This window comes from Elaeis guineensis, chromosome 1 (genome assembly GCF_000442705.2).
Source record: "Elaeis guineensis isolate ETL-2024a chromosome 1, EG11, whole genome shotgun sequence".
Taxonomy (NCBI): Eukaryota; Viridiplantae; Streptophyta; class Magnoliopsida; order Arecales; family Arecaceae; genus Elaeis; species Elaeis guineensis.
Window position 1 is genome coordinate 141,938,132 of NC_025993.2, and position 7,321 is coordinate 141,945,452.

A 7,321-nucleotide genomic window follows, 5' to 3' on the forward strand; every position below is an offset into this window, starting at 1 on the left:
GCTTCCTAGTGGATATTTGATTCGGCCATGTGATGGTAGGGGCTCAATGTCTAAACCCAAACTTGTTTATGGTGGATCGAACATGAGTCGGATTGGCAGGTTAGGTTATATTTTGCCAATCCTACTGCTCACCAATTTGTAAGAGCTGAGATGCTTCTTAGTGGATATTTGCTTTGGCCATGCGACGGTGGGGGCTAAATTATCCACATAGTGGACCATTTGTATTTGGAGGTACACTTGCACATCATTTGCCTCTGTCTAGGTGTGGATCCTATGCAGTGCAAATTTTGCACATAAAATATGACCAGCGAAAAATGAAAGAAATAGGGATGTTGGGAATAATGATAAGGAATATACAGTGGATCTTTACTGACATGGTGGTGAAGATGGCGAACAATGGTTGTGAAAGATAGTAGCATTTGCTCTATGAATATTGTTGATTGAGGAAGATTCAAGGGGAGAAGAGAAATGAGAAAGTCCATTGGTGTTCGCTGGGGAAGATAAGACCAAATTAAACCACTTATGGACAATTTTTTTAAAACATAATAAAACAATACTGGAGAGGAGAGAAGCACTGGAAGGATGGTCAGATCCTCCCTAGAGGTGAGGAGAAGAGAGTCATGAAATTTTGTTTTAATGGAGGAGTGGTGCATGTCCCATTAAATTTATTTTAACAAGCATCATATTTTAATACTGTGCATCATATTTTAATTGAAGAGAAGGATCATTAAATTAGCTTTAAGCAAAGTCATTAAATCTCTTCAAAAGTAAGTTCTAATGCTTACTATTGAATCTACTTTATTCCATTTGAATGTAATCCATCAATGTACAGTATGTGCCCTCTTTTCTAATGTCTTAGATTATAAACACTTTACCGATAAAGACTCGTTTGGTTCGAAGAAAGAATTTTTCTTTTTAGAAAATTAAAACTATTTTTTAGAAATAAGATTTTAATATATTTAGTTGGTAATGATAAAATAACTTATTGTAAAGTAGCTTATATTTGATTAAGCACCCATCTGAAAAAACTATGTATAATATCTGTTATATCCTTAATAGATATAAAATCATATATTTTTGCACCTAAACTTTATATAAATAATCATATTATATTATATTAATATTAATATATATTAATATATTATAATATAATATTCTAGCATAATAATTTATTTTGCTAATAGAATACTCATATATATTAATATTATATTAATATAATATTAATATTTTAATATAACAAATTTATTAATATAGATATAAATATTATATTATATTGACATAAATATTAAAATAATATTAAAATATAATAAATATTATAATATTAATATTAATATTTAGTATGCCATCCTAATCATTATATCACTACTATTCAGTATTTTATCTTAACTATTTATTAGTATTTTATAAAATTTTAACCATGGATTTTTAAAATATATTTTTGAAAAGAAAAAAAGACCATCAATTTTCATCCCATGGGAGGTCTCGAAATCCATCTTTCCTATGGACTTTCACTTCTCATGAAATATGAAAAATATTTTCTCATATAAAAATTTTTTTCATTTTTTTCTTATAAAACTCTAACCAAACAAAAGGCCTCTTTTTATTTCTCAGGAATTATTTTTTTTCTCCACTTCCCGTGAACTAAACCAGTCCTAAAGGTCCCCAGCATGTATTACTTTTCCAATAGAAAAAATAAAATATCTTTGGCTCTGTGTTCCTTCATCAGGCATGGAGCGTTCCTATAGCACTGCGACCGCTTGATGAGTCATCCAGGTTGGTGGCTGAGAAGATGATTACCTGCGGTAGGTAGCAGATTTTTATGTTATGTAGCACCCTGTCTCTTTGATAGTTTGCCCCTCCTTTCATGTTGCTCTTTAAGAATTAGAAGATGCAGTAACAACTAAATTGACTTCTGGTACAAAAGCATTCATCTTTGCGGACTTGCAGTTCTCAAATTTATGCTGATAGTCTCTATTCCTTATGTTGATGTGTTCTCTGGTTTGGCCACCAGGAAAGTAAAGGGAAAATAAATGAGAAAACTGGGTTTGATTTAGACGTGTACATAGATTAACAGTTAATTAAGATGAGTTAACCCGGATGCATTTACCATTTCTTCCCATCATATTTCAGCATGCAAGTAGGGCCTTGGTAACATTGAGATGTCAGTTAAATACCTTAATGATGTGGCCCACCCTCAGTGCTAGGTTTGCTCTCTCTATTGAAAATTTGCTGATATTCTTGCATTAAGAAGAAAATGAGTTGATTGCCTTGTTGTTTGAAGGCACTGCGTCAGGTAAGACAAATAGCACAGGAAATGAATGGTGAAGTGGTCTACACTTTGGGTAAACAGCCCGCTGTTCTTCGAACTTTTAGCCAAAAGATTAAGTAGGTGAATAACGTACCCAGTAATAAATTATATATACCTTGTATATAATTTAATATCATGAACTTCATCATACTTGTCATGCCCCAGACCTAGCATCCTGATCGGATACATGATGGCCGTACACTTTCTAGGACAAAATCTTAAAAAATATGCAAAGTCTTATAATTTATTATAATACATCAATATCCATAAATAATAATGATCTACTTTCATAATAATAAGCAAAATTTATACAATTATAAATTCAATTCTTTCTATCATCCGACCGGATATCAATAACACTATATCTATTCATCCGTTCACTTATGACTCTAAACCATAGCCTATCATGAGCATCCGACATCAGTATAGCCCAGTAAGAATCTCCGCACTTCCACATCAGTATAATAATATAATTTGAAAATAGTAATAAACATAAAGCATGAAATATTATATCAAATATCTAGAATATCTCAAACATCCACATAAATATGAATCAAATATATATCTTATCAAAAGAGATATCTCACCATATGTCAACAAGTGAAATCTTTTATGTAGCATAAGTTTCATGTCTTGTCATATATTTTTTTATCATATTTTCTGTTTTCTTGATCTTGTTCTTTTGGACTTTGGACTAACCAAGATCATGTGATGATTTTTAGTCGGATCAAATTTTCATGATCTTTCTCGGATCAAATCTTCATGATCTTTCTCAGATGAAGTTCATATGATCTTTTTTGGATCAAATCTTTATTATCTTTCTCAAATCATATTTTCATATGTAAATCCGTAGAGACTGTCCCAAGCACAAGCTCCTAGCCAGTTATTCTTTAATCTTTATCGGATTGAATTCCCACACGTAAGTCCATGGAGACTATTCCACATAATGAGGCTAGTCTAAACCACATTCTTTCCATCCAATTATTATATGTTGATTTTATTAAAATCAATTTCAGCTTACAGTATGATCAAGATAAGTATATCATATCCATATAATCGCACTATCAATCATTGATACACATATATAATCGACACATAATATACCCATGCTAAAAGATTGTACAAAAAAATAATAGTATTTCAAATATAATAAATTCATAAATACAAATCCAACGATGTAAAACTAATAATACAATTCTAACGATAAAAATAGCATATATAATAGTATTATGTATAGGGATTCTTACCTTTTTTATGATTGATTTAAGCATAGAAATCAATAAACTCCTCAATTTATAAACTCAAAATAAAGGTATTCTGGTCGACACCTTGTGTAGGCAGTCGCATCTCTACAGGATCAGGGTTAAATATAAAAATCATAGAAGATGAAGAACTGTGAAAAATTATGATAAACAATCCTAAATCATAAGTCCAAGATCCCTCTTAGGGTCAACCAATTGATCTAGATTTATCAAGTATCCGAACCCTCTACTGGTCCATAAGATCCCTAGAGAAAAAAAATCATGAAGAGAAAAAAATTTTAGAGAGAGAAACTTGTAGAGAGAAAGTGGAGAGAGAAGGTAGAGAGAGAAGAGAAGGAAGAGAGAGAAAACTTTCTCTTTTTTTCTTTCTTTCTTTTTCATCTTTCTTCTTTTTTTTCTTTTTTTTCATCTTTCTTCTTTTTTTCTTTTTTTCCTTTTTCTTTTCTTTTTTTCTTCTTTTTCTTTTTTTTTTTCTTCTCTTTCTCATATCTTTTTTCTTCGTTGAAACGGGGTACCTGAACCCTTCTTCCCCTCTTCATCTGGCCATGGCCATAAAATCCAAGCCGGTGACCAATGGTGACAGCTAGCATCGATTGAGCAATGACCCTGGCAACATCCATAGCCATCGGCAGTTGGAAAGACAAGGAGAAAAATCAGAGAATGGGGGAGACCATCTTCTTGCCCAAATCCAGCAGTTCACTGACTCTAATCAGTGGCAGCAAACCTAGAAAAGAAGAGGAATAAAAGGTTTACTATCTTACCTAGATCCAACAAGGCTAATTGGAGAAAATCGATAATTTTTCTGGCAAAACCCAAAGAAAGGGCTTGGATAAGTGCTCGAAATCAGTGGTCATTTTCTCAAAAATTTGGTAACGAGAATCCATGATTATAGATGTGATTAGGGTCATATTAATCCAAATTTTAGTGGGTTTTGATTTTTGATGAAAATCAGGAGAGAAGAAGTGGACTCCTTCTGGGAGTCCTCTTCTATGCTTCTTTCTCCTTTTTCTTTGATTTGCTCCTATTTTACAATTTGTGCAAGAAAAGTTTTTAAAAAAATATCAGTTCTTACATTCTTTCCTCCTTAAAATAATTTTCTCCTCAAAATTGATATCTCGCAAATTAAAACCTTAAGGGTATAAAATTTTTATCTTATCCTCGAGTTCTCAGGTAGCTTTCTTCACTCAAAAAAAAGTTTCAATCTTCTATTATAACATTCTCCAAATTAGAATCAATCTTTTTGATCAAATTTAAATGACTTAAACCATCATGCTTTTGCTGCATACTCTGATCTAAATCCATCAAATTTCTTAAATTTACTAAATAATTTTTGATCTAATAAAATTATAGATTGTCAATTCCTCGAATTACAATCTGAGATATAAACTATCCATCCAATCCCTATGAATCACCTCGATCAAAATCCTTAGTAATCATAACCCAATAATCTCCAAAAATCAAGTAAACAGATCCTCATATGATAATTTAAATAACTAAAGATTCCATCAAGTTGTGTATATCATGCTCTCACAATAAAACCCAATCCAGCAAACAAATATATTTTTTCATTTACATGAGAGTTTCACACGTGATCTTCTTGTAGGTTCATGCTCAAAAAAAATATTAATAGTGGATCAATTGTCCACATAGTGGATCAATTGCATTTGGAGGTACAGTTACACATCATTTGCATTTGGAGGTACAGTGATTTGATTCAGCCATGCGACGATGGGGGCTCAATTGTCCACATAGTGGATCATTTGCATTTGGAGGTACAGTTACACATCATTTGCTTCTCCTTGGGTGTGGATCTTATACAGTGCAAATTTTGCACATAAAATATGGCCTATAAAAAATAAAAAAAATAGAGATATTGGGAACAATGATAAAAAATATGCAATGGACCTTTACCGACGTGGTGGTGAAGATGGCAAATGATGGTTGCAAAGGATTGTAGCATTTGCTCTATGAATATTGTTAATTGAGGAAGATTCAAGGGAAGAAGAGAGATGAGAAAGTCCATTCGTGTTCGCTAGGGAAGATCAAACCAAATTAATCCACTTATGGATAATTTTTTTAAAAGACAATAAAACAATACCGGAGAGGAGAGAAGCACCGGAAGGATGGTCAGATCCTCCCTAGAGGAGAGGAGAAGAGAGTCATTAAATTTTGTTTTAATCGAGGAGTGGTGCATGTCCCATTAAATTTATTTTAATAAGCATCATGTTTTAATAATCAGTATCATATTTTAATCGAAGAGAAGGATCATTAAATTAGCTTTAAGCAAAGTCATTAAATCTCTTCAAAAGTAGGTTCTAATGCTTACCATTGAATCCACTTTATTCCACTTGAATGCAATCCATCAATGTACAGTACCGTGCCCTATTTTCTAAAGCCTTAGATTATAAATATTTTAGCAACGAGGACTCATTTGGTTCGGAGGAAAAATTTTTCTTTATAAAAAATTAAAGTTATTTTTTAAAAATAAAATTTTAGTATATTTGATTGACAATGGTAAAGTAACTTATTGTAAAGTAGTTTATGTTTGATTAAACATCTATCTGAAAAAACTATATATAATACCTATTATATCCTTAATCGGTATACGATCATATATTTTTGCACATAACTTGATATAAATAATCATATTATATTAATATAAATATATATTAATATATTATAATATAATATTCAAGCATAATAATTTATTGTATTAATAGAATAATCATATATATTAATATTATATTAATATAATATTAATATTTTAATATAAAAAATTTATTAATATAGATATAACTATAATATTATATTGATATAAATATTAAAATATAATAAATATTATAATACTAATATTAATATTCAGTATCCCATCCTATTTATTATATCATTACTATTCAGTATTTCATACTAACCATCCATTGATATTTTATAAAATTTTAACCATGGATCTTAAAAGTATATTTTTAAAAAGAAAAAAGGATCATCAATTCCCATCCTATGGGAAGTCCCGAAATCTATTTTTCTCATAGATTTTCACTTCTCATAAAATATAAAAAATATCTTTTCATATAAAAAGTTTTTTCATTTTCTTTCCTTATAAAACTTGAACCAAATAAAAGGCCCCTTCACTCTTTTCTCCACTTCCCGTGAACCAAACGTGTCCCACGAACTAAACGAGTCCTAAAAGTCCTTGGCATATATTACTTTTCCAATAGAAAAAATTAAAATATCTTTGACTCTGTGTTCCTTCATGAGGCATGGAGCGTTCCTATAGCACTGCGACCGCTTTGTGAGTCATTCAGGTAGGTGGCTGAGAAGATGATTACTGCGGTAGGTAGCAGATTTTTATGTTATGTATTACCCTGGCTCTTTGAGAATTAGAAGATGCAGTAACAACTAAATTGACTTCTGGTACAAAAGTATTCATCTTTGCGGACTTGCAGTTCTCAAATTTATGCTAATAGTCTCTATTGCTTGTGTTGATGTGTTCTCTGGTTTGGCCATCAGGAAAGTAAAGGGAAAATAAATGGGAAAACTGGGTTTGATTTAGACGTGTACATAGATTAACAGTTAATTAAGATGAGTTAACCCGGATGCATTTGCCATTTCTTCCCATCATATTTCAGCATGCAAGTAGGGCCTTGGTAACATTGAGATGTCAGTTAAATACCTTAATGATGTGGCCCACCCTCAGTGCTAAGTTTGCTGTTTCTCTATTGAAAATTTGCTGATATTCTTGCATTAAGAAGAA